At 38.0% G+C, this 18,489-nt stretch overlaps 1 pseudogene; it reads left to right on the top strand.

The window, feature by feature from the left end:
• The first annotated feature begins 10,686 nt into the window (after window positions 1-10,686).
• Window positions 10,687-17,576, top strand: LOC148100260 (zinc finger protein 862-like; annotated as a pseudogene).
• Window positions 17,577-18,489: the final 913 nt, after the last annotated feature.

Below are 18,489 nucleotides of genomic sequence, written 5' to 3'. Positions count from 1 at the left end.
TGAAACCTGTATATACATATATATACATACATATATATATATATATATATACACACACACACATGTATATATATATATATATATATATATATATATATATACATATATACATATACATATGTATATGTGTATATATGGTGTCATACTTTGGTGTCACGGTTTGATATTTTTTCGATATAAAAAAATGTTCATGCTTTTTTAATTTGTCATTTATTAAAATTATAAATATATATTTTAACTCAAACGTACAGTTTTTAAATTTAATGTTGCGGAAACAACAAAGGGATAAAATAATAAATCTATCTGATCAAGAAATCACTCGTCTTTGGAAAAGAGAGTTTATTACAGAGAAATGGCTCTTTCCAAAATAAAAGCTACACTATACGCTTCTTCTGGGCTATATTCTCAGCAGCATATTAAACATATCAGGTCCCCATAAGGAGAATCATGTGCTAACGGCTGTCTAAATGACTCAGGTAAAGGTTGTAGCATGCCTGCTTGTTGTTTTTGTCTGCTTCCACTTGTCTTTGCACTAGGATGATGTCGGAGTAAATGTGCAGTCATATTCATTGTGTTCCCACTAGTGCTGTCAGCGTTAATCTCATTGAAATGACGTTAACACCACAACACGGCAAATCTCCGTTAACAAGCTACCGCGGATCGCCCCGTGCGTGGGGCTGCACGGCCAACACGTCAACGAGCAAACTGCGCTAACGCAGTAGTTCCCACCCATGTAATTGAGCATTGCATGGCACATCCAACATACTGTTTTACTTTTGTCCATACATACATATATATATATATATATATATGTATGTATATATATATGTATGTGTATATATATATGTATGTGTATATATGTATGTATACATACATATACATACATATATATATATATACATACATATATATATATATATATGTATGTATATATATATGTATGTGTATATATATATGTATGTGTATATATGTATGTATACATACATATACATATATATATATATATATATATATACATATATATATATATATATATATATATATATATATATATATATATATATATATGTGTGTATATATGTATGTATACATACATATACATATACATACATATATATATGTATATATACGTATGTATATATAAATATATATATACGTATGTATATATATATATATATATATATATATATATATATATATATATATATACATATATATACATATATATATATATATATACGTATACATTATATTATTAATATATATATTATTATTGTTGTTATTTTTTATTATTATTATTATTATTACTGTGGTGATGACTGGGGTTTTCTTCAACCAGGATCTGTGCTTTAACACATAATAAATAAATATATAGGACTGCCTTCCTTTATCTGTGCATGTTTCTGATAAGTCTTATTAACAAGGACTAGAAAGACAGATCATATTTCAACAATATTTGGATTTAAATCTTTTTCTTTACACATAACATCCTAAGTGATTAAGATAAGTGAGATTTTTTGATCTCTCCCCCTCCGAATTCAAGTGCCTAGTCGTTGCTAGGGTGGCTGCTGTAAGACAAACATCTCTGGCCACCGTTCATCGATAGTGATTGTACGCTGTTAGTGTTTACTTCAGCTGTCAATGTCTGTTTACTCTGGTGGAAGCTTTAAAACTTTGTGAAAGGAATATGACACGAGTTAGTCAGTAAGTGAAGCCCACTTCTGTCTGATGACAGTGATACTGTGGTAAGTTGTTAAGGATATTTGTTGAACCCTTTTAAGCTTTCAGTTCAAAAATTGTGTTTGTTTTCTTTTTTTGTTTTCTTTTCTTTTTAAACGATAAAATACGTGCTTATGAAACCGCTTTGTTTTCTATAATTAGAAACTGCAGTATATGTTAGTCATCTTTTACTCTTTCATCTCTCTTTAAGCCTTAATGGATGCCCATCTACTCTGCAGCTCGGCCTGAATGGCATTTTAATCCTGATTTTCCCCGCCGAGTCCTTCTTTCTCTCATCTCGCTCTCATTAGTTCCAAAAAAGTCCTACATGCATTCTTGCTAGAATAACTTATCTTGCTGAGAATTCAGCGCCCAGGGTCAATTTCCCTCCAAATGAGAGCATTATCTGCAACAAGCTGTCCCCTGATGTAAGCCAGTGCCCCTGCTGGCTTCATTTGTTTCAAGCAGACAAACAGAAGGCTAAAAACTCTCTCTGTATATTGTTGTGACTGCCCGATTGCTCTGTCAGACTCTGTGTTTTCTTTATTTGGTCCGAGGCACAATAAGGAATAACCAGCAAACTGTAACAAGACATCTACACTCACATTTGAAAGACACAGAGAGAACTTAGAATGAAGTGGGAAGTGTCAGGGTCAGTAAAAGGGAAGGTATGGGTCAAGCAAGGAGTTGAGAGTAGAGACGATTTTAAAAGTTACAAGAAATAGGTGTTTAATCTAAAGCACCTTTTTTTTTTTTGCATGCATGCATAAAGTTATATTAAATTATTTGCTGGAAGAAGTTAGGACAGGATTTTTTCAGTTGGTATTTCTGACCAGCATACATTTGGTTTTGCTATTTCTATAGGATTGCAGAAACATAAAATTCTTGCCTTTGCCTTCTATAGTTCGATTACTAACAGGCTGTTTGGGGCAAAATAAGACATATTGTGTTAGAATCCACAACAGTTATTTAAAAAATAAATAGACTGACAGACTGCTTCCGAAGTATCTGTTAGTGATGTGCGATACAACTAATTTCCTTTCTGATCCGATACCAAGTAAAATTCAGGATTTTATTGAACATACTGATCTGATACTTTGTCCAAAAACTTAATGTGTTATTGTATTTCAAATAATAGCTTCATAATGATTACAGGACATCAGACTACTTGTTCTTTTTTTAAATATCATGAATTATCATATAGAAATAAAAAACCTGAAGTTGTGTGTTAATTGATGCTATTTGAACACGTATATCATGTCATTTAACATGTATATACTTCACTGGACATTTCAACAAAAACATTCAACATTCACACTTTCCCTAATTCACAGTAGTGCTGTGCCACACTACAAATGTTGGTATCCATCCAATACCAAGTAAAACAGGGCCAGTACTGCCGATATCAGTACCAATAATTTGAAGTTATTTAGGCAGCTAATTGGAGGAGAGTAGTGTGTCATGACTTATGAGATGAATTCTCAATTTGCAAATTCTGAACACATATTAATCACCACTGTTACTTTCCACAATAATTAGTTAACACAACAAAACACACCTTTCAGCTTTTCATGTGTTTTGAAACTGTTTTTTTTTTTTTTTTTGGAGACCTGGAGTGTACATTTTTCTTAAGCACAGAAAAAGGTTCAGACATTTTTCATAGTGCATGTATGACGTTTATTTTTTCCAAAGAAATAATTAAAACAGTTCAGCAGGCTAAATACTGAAGTATAAAAGCAAAGTATTGATCCAATCATGCTAGTATCGATCCAATACCAATACTACCAATACTATCGATATTTGGATCGATCCGCCCACCTCTAGTATGTCTGAGCTTTAGCCTGCTAGGATGAACAGCATAAATGAGCCTGTCTTAAAAGTGTTGAGCGTTGAAGGTACAGTACAGTTCTTGTTTAAAAATGTAGAGAGTAAAAGTGTGCGCATGCATGTTTTATGTGTGTGCGTTTTGGTTACTTTACTGCCATCACTGTACCATAAGCACACATTTTTTATTCATGTGACTATATGTCAGACATACACAGCTAAAAAGTTTTAATGTGATGTATAGAAAACACACACAGACACACACACATGCACACACATACACTACAGTAAGAGACAATGATAGATAATGTTACTTTGCTTTAATGCATTTGGGGAAAGTTGTTGTTTCACGTCGATTTAAACAAACAGATTTGAGCCTAAACAGTAACACATGAAAGGCATTCCTGTTCGTTTAATAATCACAGGAGGATGTCGCATAAAAAGATATGACGTGTGCCAAAGTCAAGTGTTAAAAGTGGGATGTTTTTGATTGTTGTTGTTTTTTGGGGTTTTTTTGGCACAACACCAGAAAGACTGTCATGATAACAGGGTTCTTGCTGATCAGAGCTGGCTTGGCCCTGACTTATCGGAGAAATAAGAGAGTGGAACCGGCTGTTCAAACCCCCAAAGGCTGCCCGCTGGAATCGAAGCGATGGGACGAGGCGCGACCTCTCACAACGAACGCAGCATGGTTAACACCTTGGAGACGCTTACAGCTGCTGTGAAGGCTCAAAACAACACCATTGAGCGTATGGTGGGATACATCAGGGAGAGGCCTGCTCAAATTGAGACCCTTGAGCGAAAGTTGGATCACATCACAGAACGGGTCACTGCAGTTGTGGGATCTCAGAATCAAAAGAATGAAAACACCACGGAACAGACATGGTGTTTTCACTCCTTCCATCATCCAGAGATGATGGAAGTTTGATACCATCATGGGGAGGCTCGCGGCTCTCCAACGGGAGATCGAGAGACCAGCGTCTGAGTGTTCATGAATCAGCTTTAAATTCTCCTGAGCTGCTCGCATAACAGAAAAATCTACGAATTCAACATGCGGAAGCCATGGTGCCAGCTGCGGGCCCAAGGCTGGTGCCGAACAACAACAACTCCCTGATAACGTCTGTGTGATGACTGTTCTTCCCATCCCAAGGCCACCTGGGTTGGCTAGCAGACTGTTTACCGAGCCTGATAGGGCGAAGGACACTGTCTCAGCTGAACTCTGGACACGCACACACATACACTTACACTGATAAGCACGCACTCATCCCCCTCCCTCTCCAAACGCCTTCGATGCTTGTTTCCTGTGGGGGAAGACGGCGGGTCTGTGTGCCGCGCTGGAATGGTAGCGCTGTGCAGGAGGACTGCTGTGTTTCCTTCGGATTACTCCTCACCCCCTACCCAACCCTGTGGCTTGTCACGTGCTCCAGTGTTGTAATGTGGACATTTATGTGCTTTTTTGTGCTGAGGAGTTTTTTTGTTTCCTGTTCTCATGCTGTCCTCCCATAGGTGCCCACCATGAGTAGAGGTCTCTTTTTTTCCTCTTGTACTTTTCCCATTGTTGTGTACTTTTTTCAGTGTTTTCTCTGTAACGCTGCCGATCTCCGACTGTATTCCCATGTGATGTCTTTGTTGTGTGTGTAAGTCGGAGGGGGTCCTATTCCTCTGCGGGGCATCCTGCATATGGCCAATAAAGCATTCATTCATTCATTCATTCATCCATTTAGGGCAGCGGTCCCCAACTTTCTTTGCGCCACGGACCGGTTTGTGCCCGACAATATTTTCATGGACCGGCCCTTAAGGTGTCGCGGATAAATACAACAAAATAAAACTAGTACCGGTACCGAAAAAAAAGAAGATTTATTCATAACACACGTGAAAAGACCCAGGAAAACAGAGTTAACGGAAAAAAACGATAACAAAATAACGCTGAAAACCCTGAAAACCATACATTTCACACCCGAGTCTCACTCTCGCGGCCCGGTACCAAATGACTCACGGACCGGTACCGGTCCGTGGCCCGGGGGTTGGGGACCGCTGATTTAGGGTTCACCCACCTGCTGAATCCCACTTTAACCCCTTACTGTACACATTTTCCTGTTTAGAGCAAAGTCACCCTCTACAATGAAGGCAAAAGAAAATACATATATATTTTTTATTTTCCTTCTGTTTCTTCAAAATATATAATTAGATTTTTTTTCTTAAAGTTAGACTAAAGTTTCTATTTCCATCTACTGATATTATAACAACATTATATTAATATAGCACAAGGCTCAGGAAGGCTCAAACATAGAAACATCCTTCAAAGAGCTACTTTTTATATACATATACAAAGTTAAAGGATGACTACTCTCTGTTTAGACAATAATTGTGGAAGGTTGCTTATGTGGTTTTCTTTTCCGTGATATAGGTATTCAGTGAAGTACCTGTCAATGTATGAGACATTGATTTCGAGTTCTTTTAGACAGACAGGATATGAGGAATGTGCACTGCATTTTTATTTAGATGTTGTGGCATTTACTTTTCTCCATGGCATTTAAGTTAAGTTTACTCTGTGGTTTATTTGATTTAAGAAAATTGTTGAACTAGAGGAATAAGGTAAAGCACTGCTGGACAAATGTTTGCACAAAAGCTCTGTGAAGATTTCTGATAACTGTTTGAAATATACTACCAAAGGTTTCCTACGTGCAAATTTGGTTGAAATTGGTGTTGTGATTGTTTTTCTTTTTGGGGAAGAAAACCTGTTGGAAGCCACAGTATAACATTTGGCCAGCACCATGAAAAGTTGTGAAGCAATTGACAGGGCAAAAAAAGTGCAAATTTGAGCGGCTGGGACCCTTTTGGCCAGCTGGGGTCCTTCTGTGTGAGTTTGCATACTCTCCCTGTGCCTGCGTGGGTTTTGTCTGGCTTCCTCCCACAATCCTAAGACATGCATGTTTGGTTAATTGATCATTCTACATTCGTCATGGGGTTGAATGTGAGCATGAAATAGGTTTTGACTTTTGCCAGTATTTAATCATAGGGACAGATGTTTTTTTTCTGTTTAGGCACATCGCAAACATAAGTAAGTAGCCTAAGTCTGTTCTATAAGGCAGCTGGTATTTACTGGTTAAGCACAAGATGCTCACTCATCATAGTCTTTTGCTGATAGTCGTATTTAGTCTGCTGTCAGAAGATTATGAGTTGATCCATGAGGGTTGCTCCTACCATTTTTGAGATAAGGAGTAAAGGAGAAAAGAACACATACCTTTGAGTTTATCCAAGATGTGATGGCTTATTTTATTCACTGGTGTTTTGTCATAAACGTCAAAAATTTTGAGAAGCTGTGTGGCTCGATTGTGCTGTTGCAGTTTACAAGTTAAGTTTCCTGAAAGCATGGTAGGTGTTCCCTTTTTTAATCAATGTACACCTGCTGCTACAGTGACAAGTGCATGTTATCTCCTAACCTCACTAACAAGTTTATTTGAATTTTCGCATCGTTTTAATAATTTTTAAAATAATTTTGATAATTTTGTCAAGAATTTCATTTTGTTATTACATTGGGATTTTTTTTTACTTAATTATATTCCCGTAATTAAACTACCCCGAACATTAAGCAACTGTCACTTATTTTGGTAACTGTTATTATTCCACACCACTACTCATTAGAAACATCTAATATTAATTTTACTTAAAATAATAACCTTCATCTAACAAAGACAGAAAGTGTATCATTCTTGGTGGAAAAGGTGGAAAACAGAAAAAACAATAAAAAAATAAAATGAGGTTAAAAATAAAAATAATTATGAGCATAAAAACAGTCAGAAGCACAAGAAAAACACATCTTTCTGCCTAAAATTAGGATCATAAATTCTCAGCCAGTAACCTGAGCCATGGGTAAACTGTTCAGATAGGTCATCGTCTAATGGTTTATTACCTAGAAAAGGTTTACCATGATATATCAGTTTAAAAAAGCACATAGAAAAAAGGCCAGCAGCTCGACTTGGACGAGCAGCAGTAACAGCAAAGCTGAAGCTAGTGAGAGGATCTTATTGGTGGAGTAACCTAAACCTCTAAGAAAGTCAAAATGTGTTCTAACTTATAAAAGAACATAACATACCACAAGTCTCAACTGAAAGTGACAATGTTAGGTGGAAATATCATGAGTGTGGGAATAAACAAAAAATTGAAAAACTCGACAGTCTTCTCTACTATGAGAGAGAGAGAGAGAGGGATGCAGAGAGAGAGGGAGGGAGAGAGAAATCCTGTGGTAGGAAAGAGACCAAGAACTAAGGAAGGATTGAGGAAAACGGTAATAAAATGATGAGGCAGCAGAAAACGGAGGGCAGTGAGGGATGGGGGAGTAGATAGAGGTGGTAGAAAACAGGTGAAGAAGCAGAAAAGAGTAGAGGAAGGATTAGAGAGAAATTGAGTGAAATAGGCTGGATGGGGGAATGGAAGAGAGAGAGTGAGTGACATGGAAAAAAAGATGAGAAAAATAACTGTATAAATTTGATGAAAATAGTAAACAGGTGAAGATGGACAGAAACCAATAAGCGGATGAATGAAAAGGAAGCAGAAAGGGCAGATGAGAGAATGAGGGATGTGCTATGGAAAGGCCATAAAGGAACATTGCAGACATAAAACAAAAGATGCCAAATCACTGGGAAAAAAAGAGAAAGTATGGCACAAGCCAGCCACTGAACAAGAATAAGGGAAGCATGGAGATGAGAAAGGAGAGACTGATGGTGTGTGTGAGAGGAAAACAGAGAGTGAGAGTAAGGTATGTTGCAGGACTAAGTGGCCGGAGCATAGTCTGCCAAATATAAAATCAATAGACACTATCTCAGTCCGACCTCCTACTGCTGAATCCATCAAAAAAAATTTAACGATTCCTCAGTAAAAGATGCAGCATGGCAACACCAGGGAACCTGAGGGATTGTGTGTGCGCACTGTGCAGACTTTGTACAGGGCAAGTGTGGGTGCTTTACAGACAATAAATATGTTTGTGTATACATAAAACAGGGGGAATTTGTCCATGTCCATGACAGCTGTGTATCTGGGTGCGTGAGCGTCCAGGACAGTTTTAGTGTACATATCTGTGTGTGTGTGTGTGTGTGTGAGAGAGTAAGCTGACAAGCAGTTTATGCCAGAAGTAATTTCCAGGTACATAAGCTAAAATGTTGCCACTGTTTTATAGACTTGCAATTGTGTTGATGTTGTCAAGGTCTCTTAGTTCGTCTGACAAACACACTCACACACACATGGCTTGAATGCAACTACGGCCCAGATAAGGGGAGCTTACTAAATGATTCACTGCTTTGCTGTCACTGACAAGCACACTCAAAAATACACACACACACAGAGACACTAGTACTTTGCTTACATTTTACTAACTGGCTATGAGACTAGTAAACTAACACACAGCTTTTAACAGCTGCCCAATATTTTTACAGGTGAATTTGTAGAAAGGTGTAAGGAGACATGAAAGAGGGAAAAGTACAGAGGTGCATATGTATAAGGGAAAGAAAAGAAGAAAAACAGAGTGGAAAACAAGGAAAAAGGTTTATTAAAGAGGGTGACACAGAGGAATGGTACATGGTTGGGGTGAATTAGACAGCTTGATAGAGGGACAGGGTGAGTGAGGGGGGAGGAGAATGAGTGATAGAAAGCGAGACAGAGAAAGGAGTGTAAATTTGCATAGGGTTGAAATTGAAGTAGCTTTGAAAGGCAATTCAGCTAAATCAATTTGAAGTCCTCTATTGAAGGACTACGGGGATATCTAAATAACTCAGCCAATCTTAGAGGTACACGTGTGCATGCACACACACACACACGCTTATAATGGATACATGGATAAATGGGCATACACAAACATGAATCTGCATTTGTAAATATAAATATAAATTAGCACATACACATTTACACATAAACTCTTCTAAGTGTTAAGGAATGTTTTGTTTGTTATAGTGGAATACATGCAAGCATATACATTCAAGTTTTATGTAGTAATCACAGGTGTATGCTAGTTTTTTTCTTTCAACTGTGAAAAGAAAGAAAGAAAGAACTCAGTCACTTGTTTGTTTAATGATTCGTTTGGTGATCAAGTGTTTCGGATTAGCTTGGAAGAGAGTATTAAAAAAAGACATAATTTAATTTTACCATTCTCATATCACAAATGTGACTACTCGGATTTCACATTCATGTTAATACCGGCAGCAACATTTGATTGTCAGTCCCCTGGGAGAATAAATCATCCAATTAACACTGAGCTAATGGGCGGGATTTTAATTAGAGCTGTCAACATCCCCCCCTCTCCCTCTCTGTGTTATTTCAACAGCTATTCATCTTTTCTTTCGTCAATACTTTTTTTGTTCTGCTGATTACTGTTCCACAGGGGCTGTTTTTCCCCTCTTCCCCATGCACAGACAGAAACAAACATGAAGAAGCACTCGTATACAGCCGCAGCTACAGTTATGACTACACGTGTGCACAGATCCACTGCTCATCATCAAAGTGGTGCTTTGTCAGATTATTACTGAGAAATAAGACCTTGGGGAATAGTGAATATAATGGTTATTTTTTGTAATCAGTGGAAATTCATGTCACTACATCATGTTATATTCACTGCCATCTATTTCAGTGCAAACTAACAGGGGGTACAGATTATTACTTATTTCTCTTTGCAATGTATAAACTGGACATACAGTGTATTTGGATTACAAAGGCATTTCTTCAGGTGGTTCCAAGCATCTAATTCTGTTGCTCATGCAGTAGAATTAGATGCAACTACTATAAGTGTACGTGAAATGCAAATGAATGGTTTTGCACCAACAATTTAATGAAGCTATTGCCCTGTGAATTTATTCCCGGACATGATACTCCTGAACAGCTTCACTGTGTACACCAAAAATGTTACCCTAAAATATTGCTACCATAAAATCAAATAATGCAAGACACAACACAAGCAGTTTTCACCACTGCTGTTTTTTTATTTTTATTTTAATTATTAGGCCACTAGCACAAAACCTCAGTATGTTGCTTTGTAAATAATAATAAACACAAACTTGACTGTCAGCAGGCTAGTTCCAGGTGAGTTGCTGTTTACGTTGTGAGGAAGCTGGTTAATGGATAATCAGGCCGTAGAAGTGGCTCCTAATTGGGGTGATGAAGGGTAAGTGAAAGAAGTGAACCTTTTAGAGCTACATGACTGGATTCACTGAACAAGGAAAGAGAGGCTGCTTGGGTTTTAAAATAGTAAGGACAATAATAGAGGTTAACAGAAAAATGTGTGAACCAGTAGAAGCCACAAAGTGTAGATTAAAGGAGGAACCAAAAATAAAACAAAAAATATTTTAAATTAACAAAGCAAAACAGAATTCTAAATGTCTAGAAAATTATATAATTAAAGATCAGATGACATTGGCATTATGGTATAAAGAGCTATTGGATGTGGCATGAAACATTTCCTGTATCTGTTCTTTTGGCAGAGGAGCTGAATCAGTCTTTTAGATAAAGTGCTTTATTTTGACACTCTCATTTAACTTCTGAGAAATACACAACATATGATCAAGATAGTGGCCAAAACCGTGTTTATGCCCCAGTCTTTTCGACACACTGGTTGTGTGAGTTCAGTTAAAGTAGCTTTTATTGTTAATAGAATTTTCACATTTTTTTTAAGAAAAGCTTTCAAAAGACTGATAAGCTTATGCAGTCAGCATATTTTTTCATTACAGTGGATGTCCCATCCACTGCACTTTGGACCACTCTGTTTCCCAAAATTTAAGCTGACATAAAAAACAAACAAACAAGGAAAGAAGTGAACCACTCCAATAACATCTTGGTAATGATGCCTTTATCCCACATGTACAATGTTTCAGGGTGCTAACATTGCAAACTGCCATGCACACTTTGGCCCTTGGTCTCAAGGGCGAAATTAAGATGGGGAATATTACTTTTGTTGATTTGTTGTTGTTTTTTAATTGACAGTTTAAGGTCCTTGTCACTCATTCATTTTCAATCAAAATGGTAAATCACTTTCAAGGAGCATAACTGATGTCCAGCAGTAAGAAGTAAGCAGCAGATTGGCTATAAATGAATATTTTCGGGTTTAATAGTGGATGTAGCCACTAAACTGTATATAGTATATACATTACAAAGACACAGATACCAGCTAATCAATGTCAAGTCATGGATGATTGAAATGTGAGAACTTCACTGAGCAAAACTTAAATACAAACATCTGGGACTGTCCTATCGTATGATTTACTTGTTAAGAAGATATATGCCTCACAGTCATAATTGTAAGGTCATGTACTGTTCAGTTAGTGGAGATAAAATTATTGCCACGATATGTGTAACTGTTGTGAATGTTCAGAGAATCCCGCTAATAATGTCAAAGCACTGGTGCTGGTGTTATGAAGCAATGGCAACAGTAGGACAGCAACATGCAGGGTTACTGTTATGAAGGGACACTCAAGTCATGATCGCTATCCTAACAAAGTGGGTTTCTGGGCCTAAACGTAACTGAAATGTTTGCCATGCCAGCAAAGAGAAAAGCAAAACTCAACGGTACAACAAATGAGAAAGTAAGAAAAAATAAGCAAAGAAAGCTTTAAAACACAAAGATCCCAGCTGGACAAGAAACTATTGCCATCCCTTAAGTCTTATAAATTTGGCTTTGTAGGTGTCGAAAGTAAGATTATTAACTCTCACTGAGCTCTCTGATGCTGAAAGGCACCTTGTTTGCAAGACAAGCAGGTGATATTTGACAAAGCAGCGCTCTATTACACCACAGGATGAGAACATAGTGAGTTTTTGTAGACGCTGTCTTTTGATATTTCTATCATTTCTTTATCATTAAATCTACTGGTACTGACACAAAGTATTAAAAAGTTGGGGAATAGCCTGTCTTTAAATTTTATCTGCTGAATATGGCAACTGTTTGTTGCCAAGTTTTTATACATGCAGTGTTTAATTCAGTTAGTATCACAGTAACTGTTCAGGCAGCGACAGAACAGAAAATATCTTATTGGTAAACATAACAGAGTTACAATATATCAACAGTTTGATGGTGACTGAAAAGGGTATGTATATGTGTGAATGGATCTTTTATTGTATTTTTAGGTAATTTGACAAAACCTTTGTCCCAAGTTTGGGCTCTCTTTCTCTCCTGTAACACACATGCACGAACAAGCAAAAACCACACATGCACATTTAATACCCAACTACAAGCTTTTTTGTCTATATCAGTGAAACCAACAAATTTACTTTAGCAGCAATTTAATCACAGTGTGAGTATGAATGCCTGTGCTTTGATGTTTCTTGTGTATTGATGTACGCCATTTCCCCACAACCACAGTATGCACGTGTGTTTTCAGTGTGTGTGTGTGTGTGTGTGTGTGTGTGTTTAACCATAACCCTAACCCTCCTGTGATTGTTTTTTTTTTTGTTACAGGGTAAATGTACTACTAGCTTTTAAATTAGTCATGCACTACTGCACACATAATACACACACACATACACTGGGACAAGTGGCACACACATGGGAAGAGACAGTATGACATAAGCACCCACACACGTACACAAGGAGCACACTCTAGTGAATAACAATAGAGAAAAGCCTTTTCTTCTCATAAAAAAGAGATCACCTCTGCACACAGAAGAATACATACTCACATATTTTATAGAGTAAGCTATGAATAAATGTTAAAAACAGTTCCTTTGAGTGTGTATATGTGGTTGTGGCCTTTATTTGTTATATCTTGGAACAATAAAGGTCACAACTCTTACTTAGCCATTTATCCATATTTACCACATAATACTTCACAAGTATCTCCCTAACACAGTGGAGTTAGATAAATATACAGCGGTCCCCAACCCCCGGGCCAGTACCGGTCCATGAGTCGTTGGGTACCGGGCCACGAGAGTTGAGGCTCGGGTGTGAAATTTATGGTTTTCTGGGTTTCTATAGTTTTTCACCGTTATTATTATTATTATTTTTTTATCGTTAACTCTGTTTCCCTGGGTCTTTTCCCGTGTGTTATGAATAAATCTTTTTTTTTTTTTGGAACAGTACTGGTTTTATTTTGTTGTATTTATCCGCGACATCTTAAAGACCGGTCCGTGAAAATATTGTTGGACATAAACCGGCCTGTGGCACAAAAAAGGTTGGGGACCGCTAATATGCCTGGTCAGCGTGAAACTTGTGTTAATTGTACATTTCTAGTATGAATAGCAAGTAGTGATATAGGAAATTACAGTTGAGAACTTCTTCATGCCTTTTTAATCTTCAATCTTGATTTATAGTAAGATTAACTAACAAAGTAAAATATCAACATACATACACAGAACATAAATTAAAAGCATTAGTATAGACGTGGCCAGATTTGGGGTAAACAAATACAAGCATCTTTAATTATCAGATTTGGGTGTGTATGTTAAGTGAGTATACTGTGTCTTAAACCCAAACCATTACTAAACAATTTGTTATCTATATGTAGTGGAGTTGGGGACCCAAGAGCAGACTCACAGGCAGACTGCATTTAACAAAAAGCGATCCGTTTATTAGGCTGATAGTGATATATAAGGGATATATAGCTTAAAAGAGAAATTCCAAAGCAAACAATGACTGTCACAACACAACACTAGAAAACTACACTAGGAGTACAGTATATGACACTGCTGTGGGAGAAGAAAAATTTATTTTAAATCAAACAAACACTAATTCGTTCATCCATCCATTATTTTACATTTATCTGAAGTCAAGTCATAGTAGCAGCAGGCCAAACGGTATTCCAGAACTCCTTCTCCTCAGCAACACTTCCCAGTTCCTTCTAGGGCATCCCATTCCCCACCTCAACACTTTCCCCCAGAATGCTTCCAAAAGGAGGCATTCAGGAACCATCCTAACTAGTGAACAAACTCCTTTGGAAACAGAGCAACAATCAGGGCTAGCGATATTTCCAGTCGGGCTACCAGAATCTATCTCAGCCCTGCCCGTCGGGCTATCATAGGAAGTAAAAATATATGTCAATGCCTTTGCTTTCTTTTGCAAATGTAGCTGAGTAATTATGTCATTGGCATCGATGAGCCTCTGTCAATATGTGCCATATTGAAATCGCGTTTGAATTTGCGCTTGTTTTTTACCTTCAGTTTCACTTTGCGATCGCGCAAACTGTGTATGGAGAGTGGCAGTACTGATTGGTGAGTGACGGTTAATTGCGCACCAATTCCTCTGCAATCCTGTTATCATTTGTAGCAGCGACAGGTAATAAACCAGTCCTCATCAAAGAACAGTGCTCTTTAATAAATGCAGCACATAACTTTAGATCATAGAGGTAACAGGGAGACACATCGAGTTATCAGTTAGCCGTCTTAACTATGTTCTAACTCTACAATTTCCCGACTGTACTTTCCTCTTATTTCACGACACCACCCTCTAATGGTGCAATATGGTATAGTCAGACAGGACACAACATCACTCACTAGCTTACTTTTCAAACGTGGCAAGCTTCAACGTGCTAGGGGTTGATTGCGCAGAGAATTAAAAAATAATAATAATAATAAATCGCTGGTATGTGTAAAAACAGATGGATTTACGCAGGTATTTTAGTTCTGCTGAGCCAAAAAAGACAGGTCAGGAAGAAGAAGGGACAGGCAAAGAAAGGCTTTCCACAAAGCGGAAAAGTTACGACAAATCAGACTACGAGGCAAAAAGAAAGCGCAATTTTTTGGTTTCATGGACAAAAGAATTTCTGTGGCTGGAATATGACAAGTAAATAACATGATGTTCTGCCGGGTGTGTCGTGAGTTTCCCTCGATTTCTGAGTCGACAAGCGCCTTTGTTACTGGTGTTAGAGTGAATTGTTAAATGTTTGTCATTTTTATGTTTATTTTTATGTGTACATTGTTTTAACTCTGATGAAAGAAATTCCACTGTCTTTCCCCCCAGATTCTCGAGGTTCTAGGTGGGGGGCTGTAGTCTTTTATCACAGACACATCCTTGTGCTTTTGACGTAAGCTTCCTGCGTTTACGACCCTTTGGTCAGCAGGAGGTCTGACAACAACTGGGACCAGTAATTTTAGGAAAGACCCCATCAGAACTCATGAGAAATCTCTGCATCGCAAGAAATGCATTGGTGCTCAGTCAGTAGCATCTGTCCCAGAACAAACAGCAATTGCAAAAACCATACTAAAAATAAACCAAGCACAACAAGAAGTCCTGAAAAAGCTGTTTAGAACTGCGTACTATGTTGCAAAGAGTGAACTACCACTGGCAAAATTTAGCAGTCTTTGCAAACTTCAGAAAGCAAATGGCCTAGATCTTGGTTCCACTTACCTCAATGACCATGCTTGCAGAGAGTTTATTGGAGCAATAGCACAAACTTCAAGAGACCAGATTGAAAAGGAAATTCAAGAAAGCAGGTTCTTATCCATTCTTGCAGATGGCAGTACAGACACTGGTATAATAGAACAGGAGCTGGTTCACGTCAGGTATGTGAGGGATAATAGTGACATATCCACATACATGATCAAATGTCAGCCAGTCAAGAGTGCAAATGCTGCAGGTATTTTAGAGGCTATTGATGAAGCAGTGAACACCATGGGTATCAGAGAAGATACATGGACAAAGAAAGTAGTTTTGATGGTGTTGCAGTGATGATGGGTGAGAAAACAGGAGTAGCTGGGAGACTGAAACAGAGGATACCCCACATCATAACAATCCACTGTGTGGCACACAAACTAGAGCTAGCCATGCTGGATAGCGTGAAAGGCTGTGAGTACCTGGTGAAATTTGACGATACACTGAAAACCATCTTTAAGATGTACTACTATTCCCCAAAGAAGCGAAGAGAGCTGACAGAAATAAGTGAACTGCTAAATGAGAAGCTTGCACATTTCAGTGGCCTGAAGAGCACGTGGTGGCTTCCAAGCCGGCTGAGATGTCTAAAGGCTGTGGAAAAAAATTACACTCCCACTGTTGTTCATATGAAGAACATGGCAGAAGGAAGTGATGTCAAAGCCGAGGATGCAGCCAAGGCTAAGGGGGTGGTGCAGGAGATGAAGACTGAGAAATTTGTTCGCTTCCTGCATTTCATGTTGGACTACAGTACCATCTTATCCAAGTGCTGTACTGATTTTCAGCATGATAACCTAAACATCACACAAACAAATCAGTTAGTTGAAAGCACCACATCACGCTTACTCAGCCTAAAAACAAAACCAGGAGAATATCAGAAAACCTTGGACACAAAGTTCACAGCGAACCAGGATGGTAGCATTTGCTACTGTGGAACTCAGCTAACAAAAAGTCAGCGACCTGCTAGCAGAGGTGAGGGCACAGACAGAGACACCTTTGGTGCAGAGATCCAGAAGATTATTGACAACACAGTCAAGTACATGGACAACAGATTTAAAAATCTCCATGAAAAGCCTCTCTCTTGTTTCAAGGTTTTTGACCCTTCCACTCTTCCCTATCCCAGAGAAGAACTAGCAAATTATGGGGATGAAGAGGTGGATTATCTTGTCACACATTTTGTCTGTTTGCTAGATGAAAAGAAAGAAAAAATTCCACAAGAATGGATGGATCTAAAAATGTGTCTTGCAGAATGCCGGGGTCGCAAAGTAGATACAGAGATCTCCTCTCTGAGAATCCAGAACACCTCTCTCATATCTTGTTGCTGGTGAAATTAATGCTGACACTTAGTCCATCAACAGCCACAGAGAGGATTTTCTTGCATGAACCGAGTGAAGACAACACATCGTACCTCTCTACACCCTGAAACACTTAATGACTGCATGCAACTCTCCATTAATGGGGAAACAGTTCAGAATGTTTTTGCCCTGACAAGTCGATTCGTTTCTGGATGTTTTCTGGAAAAGGTTCAAGACACCTGGATCATAAAACCCTGACAAGAACAAAGAGCAGTGAAATGGAGGGCAATGCACAGGAAGAGAAAGCTGATGAAGGAGATGCTATGCCCTCGACGTCGAGTGGCATTTTCTCATCCGTGACTTCAGTGGAAATTTCAGATTCAGGATCTGACACAGACTAATTCATGTTCTACACAGTTCTAACAAGTTCACAGAAATTTCTGTTTAATTAGAACCAGATATTTGAGTTGATTGTAATGTTTATACAGTTGTTGTAATTTGCGTTTTAACAATTTTTTGATTGATGTTTTGTTTCCTTTACAATATTATACAATAAAAGTAATATTTTTTATTCGGGCTACTTAAATTTATTTTGGGCTACCAAAAACTAAAGAGTGCCTGCCCAAAGGGCTACCAGGGATTTTGAAATTTTGCGAGCCCTTTACAATTCTATACTTAGTTCCTCACCCTTTTGCTAAGGCTCAGCCAGGTCACCCGATGGAAGAAACTCATTTTGGCTACTTTTATTGGCAACCCTACTGTTTTGCTCAGGACCTAGATTTCATGACCACAGTGAAGGTTGGAAAATAGATCGGTTTCAGCTTTGCTCCCTCTGTTCAGCAACAGTCCAGGCCACATTAATGCTGTATACACGGGTCCACCAACGCTCCATTTTCTGCAGGCCTCATGGATAATATCCCATGATACTTGTACTCTCTTCTTTGGGTCATCTTCTCTCCTCCAACCAAAAGGGAGCAATAGGGCTGTTCGATATAACAATATATATTGGATGACGATATGAAAGCGCCTATCATTTCATATTATGCTATCGTTGTTTTGTTGCAAAATAAACTGTTTACGGCAATATTTTTTCATTGTGTGTTCTCTCTTTCTCTTATATTTAATATAACCACACTACGGACGGACAAGCGACTGTTTTTATCCGTTGCTGTTAGCAACAATGACAGTAAATCCATCACGTGGCTCCGCCGTCCGCTTGTTTAGTTTCCACATAAACCTTTCACAATAAAGCTGAAGACCCTGTTGAGATTTTTCAAAATAAACTGAATCACGTGAAATAGTATGCAGTGTTTA

The sequence above is a fragment of the Neolamprologus brichardi genome, chromosome 12, assembly GCF_056152115.1.
Source record: "Neolamprologus brichardi isolate AB-2024 chromosome 12, ASM5615211v1, whole genome shotgun sequence".
NCBI lineage: Eukaryota > Metazoa > Chordata > Actinopteri > Cichliformes > Cichlidae > Neolamprologus > Neolamprologus brichardi.
This window is presented reverse-complemented; position numbering and strand designations above follow the sequence as displayed.